At 35.2% G+C, this 18,781-nt stretch overlaps 1 protein-coding gene across 2 annotated transcripts in view; it reads left to right on the top strand.

Moving 5' to 3' along the window:
- The window catches only part of LOC128988122 (mucin-2), a 46,618-nt gene that overhangs the window by 14,190 nt on the left and 13,647 nt on the right, over positions 1-18,781 (top strand). The window contains exon 2 of one of the 2 annotated variants that reach the window (XM_054409342.1): positions 3,149-3,209. The gene's annotated coding sequence lies outside the window, so the exon portion shown is untranslated. Of the gene's footprint in view, positions 1-3,148; positions 3,210-10,937; positions 11,000-18,781 lie in introns of those variants that run through there. The other variant, XM_054409350.1, reaches the window with a different exon arrangement.

Raw genomic sequence — 18,781 nt, 5'->3', positions numbered from 1 at the left:
AATTACACAGATTCTGAACTACATTAAAATACAAGCAATGCTGACATTCAAGCGTTCCCACTACAAATTGCTCTCGGTTAACCGAAAGCGTTAGACGTATAATTTAAAATTGCTTAACTGGGGCTTTCACACTTATTACGAAGATTCTGTAGGTGACAAAATTAGTCCTTGACTTTGACAACATGACAAATACTTGTAAACTATTTGACTGGTGACCTAAAAGAATACATTTAGATTGCATGATTAAATTATGGGTATACTTCCAAGAACCACGCCCCATACCCTACCTCGCATACCAAACACTTTATTGTCTGTATTATCATGGTATGATCATGGTTGTGTCATTGAAATAGAGTGCGCTACAATAGACGTAACAATAGTTTACAGAGAACTTGAAATATTTGTAAAGGATATGTTTTGTATAAGTTTAAAAATGTGACGATTTAGAATGCACTAGGGATGGTTGACAAATTTTAAATAGAAGATTTGATTGATGGAAGATATCATTTGGACCAGCATGTTTGGATGTAGGATGTTTGGATGTATGTTCTTTACATCGTTGGTTTTGATATCCACAATATTCTGCGAAATGGCTTTTGAATATGATATTGTGCAGTACCGTATGCTATCCGGCATTGAAAACGTATTACAGTAAGTCTTAATTTGGCTACCACAAAGTTATTATCTATTCTTTTACTTTATTTCTGTTGATAAATGAAGGTTACAGATCCAATATTAAAGCACTCTTTTATCACCACAGGATGCAGAAATGAGTGACACTTTTGTTGATCAGGATGACAAGTAAAGTATTGTCTTTTGCTTTTGCCTGTGCTTCACCCTCCATTGACCGTGAGGCAATCAGTCCACGACAAGAAGACAATCAAATGACAAATAGACGCGCCCAAGGATCAAAGTAAGCGGGATTGCAGCATCGCGGTTGTAATTAGCATCGGACACCAAGATTGCCACGACCAGGCAAGAGCGCAGTACTTCTGCTTTGATTGCACATTTTGTATTCTAAAATACTTTAGATCTATGGCTATTTTTTACGGACCTGATCCCCACCGACACGTATTATCTATATCTCCGTTCAGTCGCCAATAGGTACTGTACGATGAGTACGATATTGTGGGAACACTGGAAACTACGATTTGATTGTCTTCGTCAGAGGCTCTCTACTGACGACCCAATGTAGTCTCGTTAATTTTAAAGTCAAATTTGTCACTAGGGTTTTATGACTATTAATTTAAAATACACTACTCAAAGGACACGTTTTCGTCCCTCCAAATCATCTGAGCAAGATGTAGCCTAGAAAATATACAGGATCTGTAGAAAGTCAGTTTAAGTTTTCAGCACACGAGTTTCGCATACCACGATGATCCTCCTGTCTACTTATCCGTATTATTATGATAGTAGCGTATGACGTGGGGTGTGCGACCTGTTTCCTAGTCCATGGCCCATTTTACACGGGCCACACGCTCACGCGACGCGCGCCTGTCTACTCCTAGTCTCCTCTGTCCTCACGGTCCTCACTCACAGACACGCAAACTCTGCCTATCCTTTATCCTTCGTCCTTACTCTACCGACATTATATAAGCATTAACACACATCACTGTTATAATGTATGCCAACCACATCTCACAGTCTATAAACTTTTTTGCCGTTATAATTCCTCACTAGTCTACAAATGTTTACTTTCTGGGGATACTGAATAGTTATGGAGTACCTCTAATTTGACGTATTCTTTCTGGTTTTCAACCCTGTGCCTCTGTGATAAAAAATGTTTTAACATTTTTAGTTTACTTTACTTAATATTTAATGTAATTGGAATCCACATCGTACGTATAAATCAAACATCAGTACAATTTAACAGAAACGCATTAATTAGTGAAAAATGTTCAAACAAGTAACTACTGGATAATTAGGTTTTCTATATACATTACCCCTCTAGTTTACTATAAACAAACTATTGATGCACCTAGAAAATGTAGACTACATTGGCTGAAAATTGTTGTTTGAATTGAATCTTAAGTATGAGAGAATCTTTGTTCAGGATACTATGCGAGACTTATACGATCCAATAGTTAAATAGATAACAGTTAAATGAGAAATTATTAAATACTTATTTGGCATTCTCAAAATATGTACTAACTAAACTTCAGATTGTTGGCAAGAAAGTAGTCCAGTTGTATAACAGCGGGCTGCCCAGCTCTGGCGCATATCATGATCATGAATATTGTGTTACAGTAACCTCTTGTTAATGAAATCTTCCAATTAGAAGATTAACTGAACCACGAAAAGAGGGCCTGGGATCTTGGTAGACTGTCTAGCATGGAGTAACACAGTAACAGGTCGGCTTGCTTGGCAATGCATAGTACAACAGAACTAACCAACTAACGTTAATCTACTGACATTGTAATGTTCTAAAAATTTAAGTCTAAGAATCTTTGTCTTTTTACTCCAGTCCGTATTTAAATAATTCTTGTTTTGAAGACATTTTTTTTACCTAAACACTTTGAAAAACTACTTACAGCTGTATAAAAAAGGTTTCTTATACAATCTTAAACGCAACACACGTAACGTTTCTGAAAATTGAATTTAATCTTAACCCTTTTATAAAAGTTAAGTTTCTACACTAAATTAGCATTTTTTAACTCAAATAAGTCAATACAAGCATCTAATACGAAATCCTTGTGATATAGCTTTAAAGTTACCTTTAATATCCAATTTCTGTACCACTTTAAGTTATGATTCCAAAATAAAAGCCAACCGTAAAACCACTCAGTGCTTTGGTATTTAAAATATGACACAAATTATGAACATGTTCGATTTCCTTTAAAAAAATGAATACAGTAAGTCATCAATAAGAATCACATAGAGCCATCGCTTATGTATAAGATAAAACCAATATTAATTTTTAACAAAGAAAAAATATTATCTTGGCTAGAGTATGATATCAAATGGTTTTACAATACTGTAAATAAACTTTAAACCTTGTTAGTTAACGGCTAGTAGGAATTATTAAACATACGGTTAAGTTATAGGATGGAATTAAATATTAGAATACACACTTCTCTGTGAATACACATCTAAAATATCTAACTCTATTAGTTCATAGCTAAGGTTCATTATAAATGTTTTGTTGCAGACTGCAGTTGTTCCTCTGATCTGCTGAAGTTCAACCTAGTACACTGCCCCTGTTACTCCAGGTAACTGATTACTTTATACTTTGTACCTAACCAAGCACGATCAAACGAAACAGGAATGGTTGTGTTTGAAAAAATAATAGGCATTATTTTATAACCCAATATTGGAATATTATATGTGTTTGTCTAGACTTATTTTATACAGTATTTGCAATATATCAATGGAAATGGTACTCTAAAATTTTTCTAAAAGACTCAAAAATAAATATTTATCCACAGTTACGATTCTATAATACTTTAATATGTATTATTACGTAGGCGTACTAAACATATATTACTTGATTATAAAATATGTAGGGTTGTCTATCTACTAAAAGATTGTAGTAAGATATCCGACCGATATCTAAAATATTAGTAAATATTTTAGTAGTTACTTTCTAACCTTTTGAACTGTAAAAATTCTTCCTGCATTTCAAGATACTTTTATACATTATGTACCACTATATTATAATACATTATAAGGAAATGAGAGCAGGTTTTCATTTACTACTAAATGGATTGCGATTACGCATCCCTAAAATACTGTTGGTACTAAATGTACTGTAAATTTTAGCTAGCCACATCGGTTTCCATTGTTTCAGTTTTATACTTCGGGATGCAAATTTAATATATTCTATTAGCCAACTTTTTTCAAATTTAAAGTTAATTATATCTTTCCAAACTATACAACTTTTTCTTTCATGAAACGAAAAATCAACACACGCCATAACGTATTATCAGAAAAAAATTGTGAAAGATATATATATTCAAAACGATTCAAGCTGCTTTTGTATCTAAATTTATAAAATCTTAAACTACTTTCATATAATAATAAATTGTTCAACCAAAATATCATTGACTCCTCAAAGCTTTAAGTGCATTTAATTTAATTTCTTTTCATGAGTTTTATTAGAGAGTTTATTGATTTGTATCAAACTTAGGCCACATTGAAAAGTGGTCAAAGTTAACTAGCACATCATCTACTAAACCTCTTTGGCCCTGCCAGTCTCGCCTAATCTAAAATGTCGCAACAATACAATGTCCTCCAATACATAATGGTCAGTTTCACAACCCGAGATGCACATTTGTAGACTGTATTGTACATCAATGTGGTAAGCACATTATTTAAATGTCAGTAGAGTGCGAGTCTCCCGTGTCAAATAATCGCGCTCTCGACCTTTGTCCGTTATAGCGATCAGCTGTTACAGTAGCAGCTCTGAATTGGTTTGTTCCTAAATAGGAACTCATTGTCTATACTTCATACCGTATAGCCTACTTGACATTCTCCCAGATGTGAGTACTGTATGTCAGGCGAGGTTGTGAACTAACATGCATCCTTAACACACGGTCGCTACCTTGACTACCCTTGTTTCACACACTGGCCCTGTGTCCGTTCCTTTGAAGTCAAAATACAGTTGTTTAAATGATAGTTTTTCTTTATAAAAGTAGGGTAAAATTTATCATTTTTTTACTTATTAACCTTGAGTTGTTTAGAATTAGTTTTGATCATATCCTATATCAGACTGATAGTATTTCATAATTTTACAATTTATTCTACAGTTTTATTTGGCCTTTTCCAATGGATTTCGCTGCGATAATAATAATTAATGATAATAAATAATAACTTACCATACTGTTCCCCATTTTTGATTTAATTAAATGGATCCTAAAACAATATATACAGAATCTTTTTATATTTAGTACAAGGGGCCAAATTGAATATATATTGGACACAACATGTTATGACTCTTATTTTGATATAGTATACTGTTATCACTCCTTCCTCTTTAATGCTGCTTGTTTAAAGAATTTAGATACTGTAGATGGATCAACTTAGATTGAAAGATAGATCTAGATAGATAATAAAGAGAGAAAAACTAGATGATGTTTTTAGTGGACTGTATTTCTTTTAACACTGCTTAATATCAACAGTTAGATCGTCTCAAGAAACAATGAATATATTTGTAATAATGCTCCTTCGAAGATTTCAACAATTATAATGTAATATTCCCATTTCCTATCAAAGTCCAGAGCCACTGGGGCGGAGCCCGAGAGTCCGATCAGAATAAAAAAAAAACTTAGTTTTCCTATTTAATGCCTAAAGAATCAGTGTACCAAATTTCAGTCTCCTAGGTAAATGGTAAGTGGGAGAATTAGTGATGAGTGAGTGAGTGAGTCAGTGAGGGCTTTGCCTTTTATATATATAGATAGATATTCCCATTTCCTATCAAAGTCCATTACAAATTATATAAAACGGGCGATGTGTATGAAAAATATATTAATTAAAGATACATATCATTATATTATTTTTTTGTGGAGAGATTTTGCTAGCATGTTTTAGTTTCAACAAAAGTGTATTCCTACCTAAACTTACTTAGAATCAAGGAATTTGGATTCTAAACTTTTCTGAATTTCTTTGAACTGAACATCACTCCGAAGTTAAAAGAAGGTTTGAATGTAGGCGGTAATGGCGGGAAGACCCCAGACCCGGCAGTGAGGTTAGGTTAGAATCAGCTGATTGTTTGTCACGTGACCGCAGCTCGACCTATTGCGAGGTTGAACCTTTAATTGATGACACCTATCAATTCATGTGTGAAAGGCGTTACCTAGGGATAATAGCGTCAAAGTGGCGTCTTGCACGGCCTCGCTACAATTGTGCTGCGGTTTTTCCTTGACTGGCGCAGAGATGTAGCTTGTGCAAAATGATTACTGTCTTTTATGCCAAGCTTTTTTTTAACGGGTATTCATATTTTTAAACGTCCAAGCAGCTCTGTTGCCAAATTATTCATTAAAAGTTGTTTTTTACTTTTCATGGCGTACGGTGCCTATCCAGCGTGCAATCCTACAATCCAATGAACGCTGCTATGAAATCCCAATGCATAAGGTTACACACAAAATTACAATGTGGTTGTTTCTCAATTTCAGTGCACCCCAGAGCTAAGTTTTTCTCTATGAATTTCAAATTGAACAAAAAAAAGATAAATAAAACTCCCTGGATAGCCCCCAATAAAAAAATTAGTGTTGGTGGATTATTATAATTTATTTGTTTTGACTTTTACCTCAGTTCAACGGTCCATTTATAATTCTAAATGTTGTTTTGAATTTAATTTCAATCAAAATATTGCATAGTTCATTTAAATGCATACTGTGGAAGCTAATCCATTAAATAAAACAGGATCACTGTCTTTTATTTACCAAAATCTCATGTTCCTTTTAGTCAATAATTTAATAACACATGGTTATAGTTTTGAATAAAGGTTATCAATTGTGACAACTCAGAAAAGTCCAAAATGAGTTATCATAACAAACAATACCTCCCTCCCCTCCTTCTTCACAGACTTGACCAGTTCACTACGCTTGTCACTGCAGTTTCCCTGCCAATGCGTGCTCGACCGGTAATTATTTTACTGGTACTATTAATACCGCAATTTCCAACAATTAGAAAGCAGTTGTTAAAGATCCAGCCCAGCTAGAAAGTGCTCCCAAAGAGGGAAGGGAATCAACAGCGGGGATGTTGGCTAAGGTGGAGTCATTTCCGAACTGTGTTCTTCCTCATTCGTTACTTATGCGAATAAATTTGTCAATTAATTAAACAAATCACCTTTGATATGTGAAACTAAAGATTTTAGAAAGTCCCTTCAACATGATGGATCCAACATACAACATGGCTATACCAGCGTGTAAGTTCAGTGTTGTGTACTGGGGAGCTGTGGGGCTAGCGCGGTGGTTTGGTCCACAACACAGAGCAGGCCAGTAACAAGAAGAGCACTGGACCTCACGTCTACCAGTATGCATGAACTATCATTAGAGTCCGTTGCCCTTTGATGCCTCAATCAAAATACCGCAGGGAAGAATAACCTGCGCCTCCATTGACGTGTCCCAGTCACTAATTAAACAGGTCGGACTGTCAACAGACAACGGATCTTTGACCACCGGACTTAACTATATCATGGAAGTGCTCCACTTCGCAACTAGGTGATTGGAGTTTGGTGATTACCCTTTACTTTGCTCTTTTCCGGGACTCTTCAAGGTTTCATGTATGACGGGGTGGCGGAAGATACCCAGGAAGTGGCTCTTGATGTTAGTAGTTTGCACCTCATAAGTGACTTCAGCTATAGCGTCGTAACTCCACTGTATTTCCATAAACTGCGCTTCTCACACTCTCGCAGCGAGTTACTACGTGTACAGGTACGGATAACAGTTTCCTTAGCGATATTCCTCATCGTTACAAGCAAATTAATTTTTATTTTTGCTTCCTACAACCCTATGATAAAGTCTACAACTGATTTTCATTTGGTTTTTGATCATAACAAATAATAGATCAAAACCTTAAAATTCAGTCATACACATTAATTATCCTTTAATGTTTTCCTCTTAGTATATTTGGAAGCAATTCCGTAACTCGTGTTGTCTGTAAATTGTTGTCTATACTCTTGTGGAATCTGTTATAATGCTGACACTTAAAACATACCATGCTCCACCAAACTCTATCCAATCATTGTTTTAATCTATATGAAACATTTTTTTTATAATTGTACGTGTTGAAACCAGTACTAAAAATTTTAAACAATTTGGCTGTTATGCATGGCTATTTGTCATCACTTAGGCATATTTCATCCTAACCAGGTTACCGAAGCAAGAGATAATCTACAGGCTGACTCAGTGTGAGTGGCAAACAAGACATGCGAGTGCTGAGTGCTGAGTGCAGTCAAACAGGTTCGTGTTGTCAGACGCACGCGCCGAAAAGTTCACTCACACCACACCAAACTGTTACAATTACCGCACATCCACCTCGTCTAGCGGCTCCGACACCGACACCGCTAGTGATACTCACTTCCTAGACACTTCCGCAGATTCGGGGACACAAATCCGGTCATTTACATGGTCTTAACTGCTTCCGTCGATGAGTTGGAAGCTATAGTGAGTTACCGGTCGGTCAACTGATCAGCCAGTCTCGATACTGACAGAACGCTGTACATAGACGTTTTAGCACCCCACAAGTCCTGCTCCTGAACCTTTAGTGAGCTACTGGTAAACTGAGCAGCCAGTCCTGATACTGACAGAACGCTGTACATAGACGTTTTAGCACCCCACAAGTCCTGCTCCTGAACCTTTAGTGAGCTACTGGTAAACTGAGCAGCCAGTCCTGATACTGACAGAACGCTGTACATAGACGTTTTAGCACCCCACAAGTCCTGCTCCTGAACCTTTAGTGAGCTACTGGTAAACTGAGCAGACAGTCCTGATACTGACAGAACGCTGTACATAGACGTTTTAGCACCCCACAAGTCCTGCTCCTAAACCTTTAGTGAGCTACTGGTAAACTGAGCAGACAGTCCTCATACTGACAGAACGCTGTACATAGACGTTTTAGCACCCCACAAGTCCTGCTCCTGAACCTTTAGTGAGTTACTGGTAAACTGAGCAGACAGTCCTGATACTGACAGAACGCTGTACATAGACGTTTTAGCACCCCACAAGTCCTGCTCCTGAACCTTTAGTGAGCTACTGGTAAACTGAGCAGACAGTCCTGATACTGACAGAACGCTGTACATAGACGTTTTGGCACCCCACAAGTCCTGCTCCTGAACCTTTAGTGAGCTACTGGTAAACTGAGCAGACAGTCCTGATACTGACAGAACGCTGTATATAGACGTTATAGTACCTCACATGGCCTGAACCTTTAGGAAGCTACCGGTCAACTGAACACTAAGCAGCCAGTCCTGATAGTCCTGATGACTAACTAAATGCTGTACATAGGCATTATGGACTGCACAAGGACTTAGCTCAGCTATCTAATATTTAAAAGTACACTGCCCAATGCCCAGACAATATATTCCCCTAAAAAAACTTAAACCTTAAAGGAGTAAAAGGTGTTAAAAATTACAAGTATTTTTTATTTTGGATTTTCTTTTTTTTATTTAGGATTAGTATCCTACTAAAGATAAGATATGGTTTTATCATATATTCGTCATGATTAGAGAAATATGATGTGAGTAGGCAGAAACTACGAATCTAAAATGTTGTACTCGTTTGAAAACTAAAACAGTTTCCACCGCGATTCGTACATAAAATGTGATAAACATTTGACTAATTGTATTTTTATAAATTTACTTTCCAGATAGTTTACTCGTATCAGATAAAATTCAAATGTAAAGCCTTTTAAAACCAACCGCAGTAAGAAGTAAACACTGTCGAAAATATTTACTCAAATCATCTTTTCCACTTAGCAACACCCGCAGGCAAGGGATTCTGAAACGTCGATTGTTTCAACGAAGGTAACGAAGAAACCAGTGAACTATTTGCACTGTCGTAAAATGAAACGATGACTATAATGAGGGCATGAAGAAGGCGGGAGCATTGACATTGAGTCACGAGGGCAGCTAGGGACCAGGGACTTGGCTGGACCTGGGTATACTAGACGTAAATATTGTATACTACACACAAGTAGGAGAAGAGCTGACGTGTTATGTAGGCTAATGATGACTTAATAAAGCCCAACGCATTGTTTCCTCAAGGATATGTGAACAATTACCGATCGTAATCTGTGATGTTCACACTTGTAGATATTTGGCGGAGAGTAGTTTGTCGGACAATGTTGCTACATGAAACTTTTATGGAAGTTGTTTAAGTTTAAAAAACATAGTATTTAATATGTTTTAATGGTTGACTTACAGTAAATGATTGTCCATTGTATTTTCCAGCAAATAAATTACCATAGTTAATATCTCAAAGCCATATTAAGGCCAATAATTTTACAAAATCTGTTTCTAGAAAACTGTTACCAAAACAAAGGATTGTCAAACTATTTCAGGGTATAAGCTGCTGTTTTATAAGAGAGTTGGAGGTCGAGGTATAGTCGCTCGAATGCTGTAACTGATCCATTGAGTAGTTGCTGGTAGCTGGCTGGACCGGTATAGCCGTAGTATTCCTCCGTTACCAGTTACCAGTTACGAGTTTACCACTGCCACTGAATGATCCAAGACCAGGTTCACTGCCATCTCGATCAACGACATTCTTCCTCGGTCAAGTTTTCTTCTTTTCCCAAGCCTGCGACTTTGGAACGACATCGTCGCGTTTGGAACCATTATGTTATTATTGTTTGTTTTAGTGAATCCGCCGTAGGGATTCATTGTTGTAAGGACATAAGTCTAGGACTACCGTAATTTTTCGGTTCAGGGTCCCGAGAAGACAAAAATATTGTTCAGTTAATCAACAAACATACAGCTCAATATCTGAATTTAATAAGTGACATGACTTTTAGCAGCAACGCAGAACTATTACGATATAGTGCCAATTATTGTTTTACCCTCCAAACTTTTATTACGTCTCAGCTCTTAATTTTATAATCTAGGCTACGTACTCGGATCTTGGATTACGTCTAAAACATTTTTATATTCACGTTAATGGAACAAGAGTCAAGTAAAATATTATAAAACGACGGCAAAAGATAATCAGGATAAACAATGTAATCCTACAAAGTATGTAATCCCTTTGTAATGACTTGTTGTATTTTCAATCGAACTGTACTTTTATATCCTAAAAGTAAAACACTATCATCGCGTGACACGTGTTAAAAATAAAATTACGTAGTCCGATAAAAGCATTATTATCTTGTAATAAATACAAATAAATAACCGTAGTGTTATTGTTTTAAAAGGCTAAATACTATTTATAAAAGGCAGTTCGGCAGCGCTGTGCGTGGGGGCGTGTCCAAGGGTACTCTCTGCAGTCCCGCCGTCAGTGTTGTGGTGACCGTCGTCGCTGACGGAGACTTGAACGCTCCAACTCCAACACTGAAGTCGTCTCCAACGGTTTGTCATCTCTTGATTATTGCTATTTTTACTGTGTGCATACCCAGGTCAAATTGGAGAATGCCATTTATTATGGTTGTGCTAGATCTATATTTTTAGTTAATTGCCGTGTCTACTTTATATATTCTGTATTGAGTTAAAAAATATGTTTACACCACTAACAGATTTACGCATTATAGCTTTCAAGGAATTAATTAAAAATATAGCCATCTCTAATACACAGAAGTGGTACTAATACTCTGTGTACTAGATAAGGCTGTGTTAAAAATTATCAATACATTTAATACCTTATTTAAATAAAATTGCCATCCAATATATTTCATTTTTGTTTTTTGTAATAAGTATTAGGAAAACTAGTAACATAAACGGTAGCCCATTTTTAGGCAGAAACCAGATATTGTAACGTAAACATCCTTCTAATAAGCATACATCAATCATCGTTATGACTATAGATTATAAATATTTTTTTTAATTTTTTGAATGGTATTTTGATGCTACAATCAGCAAATATTTTTAGTTTGCTTTACATTAAGCGTAATGCAATTTAAAAAATACTGCTAGGTATTATCATAGGGATGATTTTATTTTAAAATAAACTTAAGAAATAAATCAATTTCTTCCAGCCAATCTAGTTTTTGCTCCCAATAGAATGTATTTTTATACACTTGTAATTTTTTTTAAATTTGTACGATTTATACATCTTAATCAAATTGAATCATTCATAAAACTAAAATAGAAAAAGATTCCCTCAATAAATTCGTATCATATCTGTAAGTAAATACACGTACCAGAAACCCCATTTTTTGCATAAACGAGACATTTTATTTATAAGTTGATTATTTCATACCTAATTCATCTTGTGTGGTTTCTGTGTTGTACAATTTAAAACTAACTGAAGGTGATGTCACCAACAATATTGAAAACACCATTGACTCTGACAAGTAAATTCAGATAAAACCAAGTGATTTTGGTAAATCAGTTATAACATTTAAAAAAAGTGAATAAGTTTAATTGTTTCATAGACGTTTATTTCACTCAAGGCAGTTAGTCACTGAGTTATTGTAGGTCTTCATGATGACGCAGCATGACAGCTCTGCCAATGCTAGTTAAGCACCAACAACGGAAGACTAAATTGGAGCCCGTGCATTCCTTTGGGGCAGACCATTTCTGAGAAGAATTATAGGTTCAGTCGGGTTCACTAATTTTGTTAATTTCCCCGGCGTGAAGCAACTATCCTGCAACCTCGACGGTCCCTTTCTAAGTAAAACAATGCCGGTGGGAAATTGTATATTTTGATCCTGGTCTTCCGGGACGGCGAGATTGTCATTGCGAAGCTCATTAGGCACTCACACTCCCGTTGACTCTGTATAATGTGACTGGGTTATTAGATGCTACAACCATTGCAGCTTGGTTTATGCTACGTTGCACGATAAATGTTTGATCAATAATTCATGATGCTCTTTATCTAGAAACGAGTAACCGGACCACGTACTATATATGAATATAGATTTTTTCGACAGTAGCATTTCTTTGATAAAAAGACTATGATGCAGGGTTAACAATTTACTGTGCAACACGTTAAAATAAATTATCACTTATGTTTAGCCTTACATGTGCAATTACTGTTTTAACGTTTGAAACTACCATTCATTAAAGCATTAAACATAAACGTGAGTATTATATACTGTGTAGTAAATCGTTGACTGCCCTTAAAATTGTGTTCATACAAAGTATTCAACTCTATTTGCTTACATGAATATATGGTCATTATAACATGTATCACAAGTCTATTGAACATTGTTCACGCACCCTTAACATCAAAAGATGCAATCAGTTTCTGTGATAGCAGTTTGCATTATGCTATATATTTTAATCTATGAATAATGTTTGAACATATTTTAACAAAGTAAAATGTTCACTGCGGGTTATAACGAGAATATCCTCGCACGTGTATTTAAAACGATATAGGTAGGCAAAAAATATAGGTCTTGGACATAGTGGCTGAATATTTGATCACAAGAAACCCCGGGACGAATCCATGGATCGGAGATTGTTGAACGGTTGTCAAGATGGAGGTTGTGAGGTTATAAAGTCTCGGTACTCTCTAGTGTGCGCCCGTCGTGCGTTACGCCATGAATTAAATACTGTGTACTCACTCACTGATTCATCATTCTTGTTATACATCGCACGTCCTAATAAAAAATGTTTTAAGTTAGTCTGGGTTATGTAGAAAGTGTTTGTTACTTACCTTTTTAATTTGGCTGTTTTGAATGCTTTAACCTTGTAAAATATCCAATTATAAACTCACTCTCCAATTAACTCCAACTTTAGATCCAATTAACTTGTTTACTGTCATTATAACAAAGTAAACAATAAAATACAAATGTTAAAGTGTATACTAAGATAAAATAGAAACATCAGCTCAATCTAAACGTTACCCATGACACATATGAAACCGACTTCAAATGTTACAATACGATTAAAAGTCTACTTGTACTATTCAAAGTGAATGGTTCAACCATCAACCATGGCAGGCTTGTACTTTAAAACTTTGAAGTGTATCTGGGTGCAGTCAATGTTAAATAAAAACACATTTTGGGAATCCCTACATATTATGTTGTGCACTAAACCACAGAGGTGGCTATGACTAAACTCAAATGTTCTGTTTACCTCAAATATATAATGATTAAGATCTCCTAGAACAGCCTTAGAATTTTATCGATTGTATAACAGATAATGTAATCACATTGATAAAGCTTTATAAAAATGAATTCACTGAAGTTGGCTATCTTCCATTAAATCTGTATTTGAGAGCAGACACTAAGCTGGGTGACATTCGTAGTTCTGTAGCAAGGTGGAGATTTATTAGTCTTTAGTCCTACTTTAGTTGTGGTTGAGTGTTTCCACCACAGTTTTCTGCGATGCAGAGAAGTTGATTCAAATCTCAATCAAAGGCAGTCTCGCCGGAGTTGTGCACCAAAATACAAGTTAAATACCTGAATTACGCTTTGGTATCCATCAACATTAATATCTATATATCTTTCTTATGAAAGATATCTATATAAAGTGCCTACCCTTCTACTAGGTGCTCAAATCCGGTGCATCGCTATAGCCGCCTCATCAACGCAATGTAGTAATCAAATTTTGTTTGGGGTTTCATCTGCAAACCTGCGATTGTAAACCCGAGGTCGTAGTTGGTATTGGATGATTTGCATCTTGTTTACGAGACGCAGGGGTCGGGGGTGAGATTGGTGATTGGTCAATGAGACGTCACGAACAGCTGACACGACTACTACCCCAACAAACACTACATGTAGCTACAGACTGCGAATAAATCCTGACTAAACAAAACTATATAGAGTAATGACAGATATTAATAAACCATAGGAATGTGACGAAACGAGGATTAGTGAAAGTACAAAACGATCTCCACAACTAGAACCCACAGCAGAAGGGTTATTAAGTGTATTATGTTTGTTTACCACGAATGCGATGGGAACTTGTTGTATAACCTCTCTCTCACTCCCTTCAATCCCGTCCATATCAGATGAGAACTTTCGCTCTATAATATTTGTTTAAATTAAGTAATTGCATTGTTACATTACTCCATGGCCACACCCCATTTTACACTACCAATTTTCATTTGTTTTCCAAACTGCAGAATTTAATAAAAATGAAATTATATAAAGTTCTCAAACATTATTCAGAATAAATAAATTCCATTTGCCAGAAAGTTTATTTTTTAGCGAATAAGTACTGACTACATTATTATTGAAAAATAACCATACTCGGTTCATTTTGACGTATTTACTTGTCACTATACCCGTGGTATGTATATTTCAGTTTCACATGTATAGAACCGATTTACTTTTTCATTTTGTCCCCAAAAGCCAAAAACACTATTCGTTCAAATGTGTATATATTTTTATATAGTTTTATGTGTATGTGTGTGTATGTGTTTTATGTGTGTGTCACTTTGTCTGTGTACACGAAACCTTGAGTAATTTAGTAATTTATGTCCAATTTTGATCAAGCTTTGCATGAATGTGAATAGCTGGATAAACTTGAACAAGCTCGCAAACCAGCAAGATAGGATGATGAAATCGAGGTGTTATGGGGGTTGACTTTTTTCAACAATTGTTTTATTTCCTAACTTTTACTACTAACCCATGAAAATAAATGGCAAATATCACCCATCGTAGAGCTTACAAAAAATTTTGTATATTGAAGTGTTAAAACTAAAAATTACGGAAAAGATAACAAGTTATATTAAAGATTCCCAAGTTACCGTATTTTTAGGTAGAAAAAACTGTTGTAGGTAGTTTGCTTGTTTATGGATGTGTGTTGAATGTATAACAAATTTATTTATTTCATACTACACTATTACAATTTTATGGGAAACACTTTTTCTCTACCCCGTATCAGCAAGCCAAAGTATTCAAGTTCAATTTTCATTTATTAAATTGTGGAATAAATATGCCGTGTTTATCGAAATTTATTACGTATCATCAAATCAGACGAATTGAATTTCGATTGGTCTGCAGATTTTCCTCGGTGGTGGTAATTTACGTTGGAAACTAACATTCTTTACTCGATATCACCAAGTATCGATATCACCTGTTTGTATTAAGGGAGTATTTTAAATATATAGTACAAGTTAAAAATTCGATACTTTCATACAGCTCATAAATTTTCATTTAAGAAAGCTTTATCTGTTTCAAAATTGGCCCGTGTTCTGGCTGGCTTGCGTTTGCAAATAGAGTGATAAGTGGAGTGATGAACGGGGGCCTGTAACGGCACCTCCTGTCGAGCCGTAAATATCCAAAAACGATAAGATTCGGGGGACAACTAACGGTCTGTTACGTCACAGCAGACTGCTCTACTAACCACTAACCAGCTGGTGTAATTGAGCTGATGTAAGATCAGCTGTTGTCTAAGTCGCGACGCGTCCTCTGAACTCAGATAACATCTACTCACGATCCGCACACAATTTGGCTCATTTTATCGTTATGCGTCTTATTACGACTTGTGTAATTGTATTCACGACTTCAACTCGTTCGCTCGACTATCCGTAAACCCGGGTATATTACTCGAGTTGTATGTTGATGTTCACGATTTCCAACATAAACGGAGAAAAATGTCTATGAGAAAATTTTAAATACTGTTGATGTTTGAGTACAGGAATCTTCTCAAACTATATCGCTAATAAGTTAAATATTCAATTAGAAAAATATTTGTCATAAGATCTTTTTCTGATTTCTTACAAAGCTTACTCGAATACACGTGCACCAACTAGAGCAAATAAAAGTAAACTAAGTTATATGGATTCATCATCGTTTTATATCCGTAAACCTTCTATTTAAGATTTTTCACAAAACCTACATCTTTTTGCTTATTTCGACAATAATTTACCAAGCTGTTACTGTAACAACTATGTACATCACGACGACACTCCTAGAGTGGTAGATTGCAGATAGATCTCCAGCTTTATCCAGGCCTCATCAAAAGAAGAGAAACCTTTATCGCGAATCTCTTTCTCATAATCCACATACCGTTTCCTGCCTTACACTGTCAGCTATCCTTTCACACATAGCGTGGGGGAAAGGGAACAACATCTAGTTGCTGATTTACACGAAGCAAATGTTCATCCTTGTTAAATTACTCTATAAGAAATAAACCAATTGCACTTTATAAAATACTAGTACTTTATAACAAACCCAAGCTTCAAACAAAAAAATTAACACGTACAACCATAATATTCCTTTGTAGTTGCTTCAGAATGATAGTTCTAGGGTTCAGGTAGATTGACGAAATAGGACGTAGTTTCTGCAAATATTATTGTCTAAATGTTTAAAGATCTTTATCAGACATATTATAAAATAAATACTCATCTATTGAAAAATATATACAACAGTAGTTTAACTCGCTTAGCTACAGTTATTTTTGTTAATGGAAAAAGTAGGCATAATATTTTTTTCAAGCAATTACTTTTTGAAAAATTTATGACCTATTTTGTGTGAAATTGTAGGTTAAAAATTTCAAATATCTGAAAATTTGAACAGCAAGTGTTTCAAATAGGGATATAATCTCCGTTTCTACATGTTACTAGGATGAAAAATATATTTGTTTTTTTCAGTATTTGTGAATAAATGTCGTTGATCATCCAAATGACCATCCAAAAAAATATCTAGCTTATTCCTCACAATAATAATAACTTCTCCAACAAAATCTTGGTTTTTTTAGTCACTTTAAACTGTGATGCAGGATAACGTAACAATAACCCAATTGGCCTGGGACCCAGCCATTAATTAATGTAAGGTTGTTCAGGCTTTCTAGCAGATTACAATGGCCAACAAGGAAGATTCTGCCAGCGCTGAGTTCCATTCATCCACTTATTGTTGCATACAAAAACACTACATCGTTTCTTTCACTATTTGCATAGCTGTTTATTTTTTATAAATTAAAAATGAAAGTTATTACCTTAATTATATGCTTAATAATCCACTTGCTAGGGGGGTTCCCGTGTGCATTTTATGTATAGAAAAACACCCTAAGGGATCATGTAGGTACTATGTGGGTTATCATTTTTCACCTGGGTGCCAGCTTGGCAGAGTGGGCATAACCTTAGAATCCGTCATTTTAAAAATGGCGGCGGCATTTATTACATGAAACTCATTGGGAGCTTATATCTCGAAAATGGTAATATATAGCGAGTTACTTTTATTACAATAAATGCTGCTTACACAATAAGGAACAACTTTTGTATTTACAAAAATGCCCTTAATATAACTATTTAGGAGTAGTTTGGCAATTTATGCTAATTTAACCTATACATTTTTACTCTGTTTGGAAAAAAATTCTATTATCTTTAAAATAATGTTCATATTTAATTTTGCACATAGAACTTATTGCTCTTTACATTTAAGGTAAAAATACCCCCACCGAAGCAAACCTGCAGACTAAGCAAACATTTACCTGGCTGCATTTCTACTAAAATATTAGATTTGTCATATATATTTAATTTTTATATTTAACCTATACATTTTATCTCTGTTGCCAAAAAATCTAATAATTATAAAAAAGCTGTTATTTTGTAATTTGGCACATAGCACTAATTTTTCTTCGCATTTAAGGTAAAAAACTGCGAAAAGCATTCGAGAAGCTTCTGGCAGATATATATGTTATTAAAATAATATAAAATATTTTTTAATTAATTTTTTGTTATTACATGACGCACACAAATATAAAAATAAATATAAACCTTTCTATATAATGAATTTTTATTATTACAAATAATAATAAATCTACGGATGTAATAGAAACTATTATTATAATTCATAAAATTTATTATTAAAACGGCGATGGAGCGGGAACGGGACCGGCGGAAAAGTTGGTGCATCGGCTAAGCATTGACGTCTTGTTATCACAACCAGTACCTTGACATTGTCCTTGGTGGTAGGCTGCTTTGGACTGATTGTATTGATATTGAACTAGTTTCGTGGATCATAACATTTGAGCGCAGTTATTGGATCTAAATTATAAGCCTTTTGGGTTAAGAGGAATTAGATCTGTTCCCTTTTATAGTCATCAGAAAAATTAAACCGTTCACAATATACTTGTGTGCATTGCGGCAAAGAGTAACCACCATCACTGTATCCAAAACTCAAAGGATCGAGTTGAAAAACGTGTTCTTCCAAGCAATGGATTTGGATGTATGTACAATAAAAAGCACGTAAGATATGCTGTCTAGTAGCTCTACTAGACAGAATTTCTTCTCGAGCA

Source organism: Macrosteles quadrilineatus, unplaced genomic scaffold (genome assembly GCF_028750875.1).
Source record: "Macrosteles quadrilineatus isolate MER2022 unplaced genomic scaffold, UCM_ALF_1.0 Scaffold_1__1_contigs__length_201487025, whole genome shotgun sequence".
Taxonomy (NCBI): Eukaryota; Metazoa; Arthropoda; class Insecta; order Hemiptera; family Cicadellidae; genus Macrosteles; species Macrosteles quadrilineatus.
Note: the sequence above shows the minus strand (reverse complement) of the source record. Positions and strands in the feature narration are given on the sequence as shown.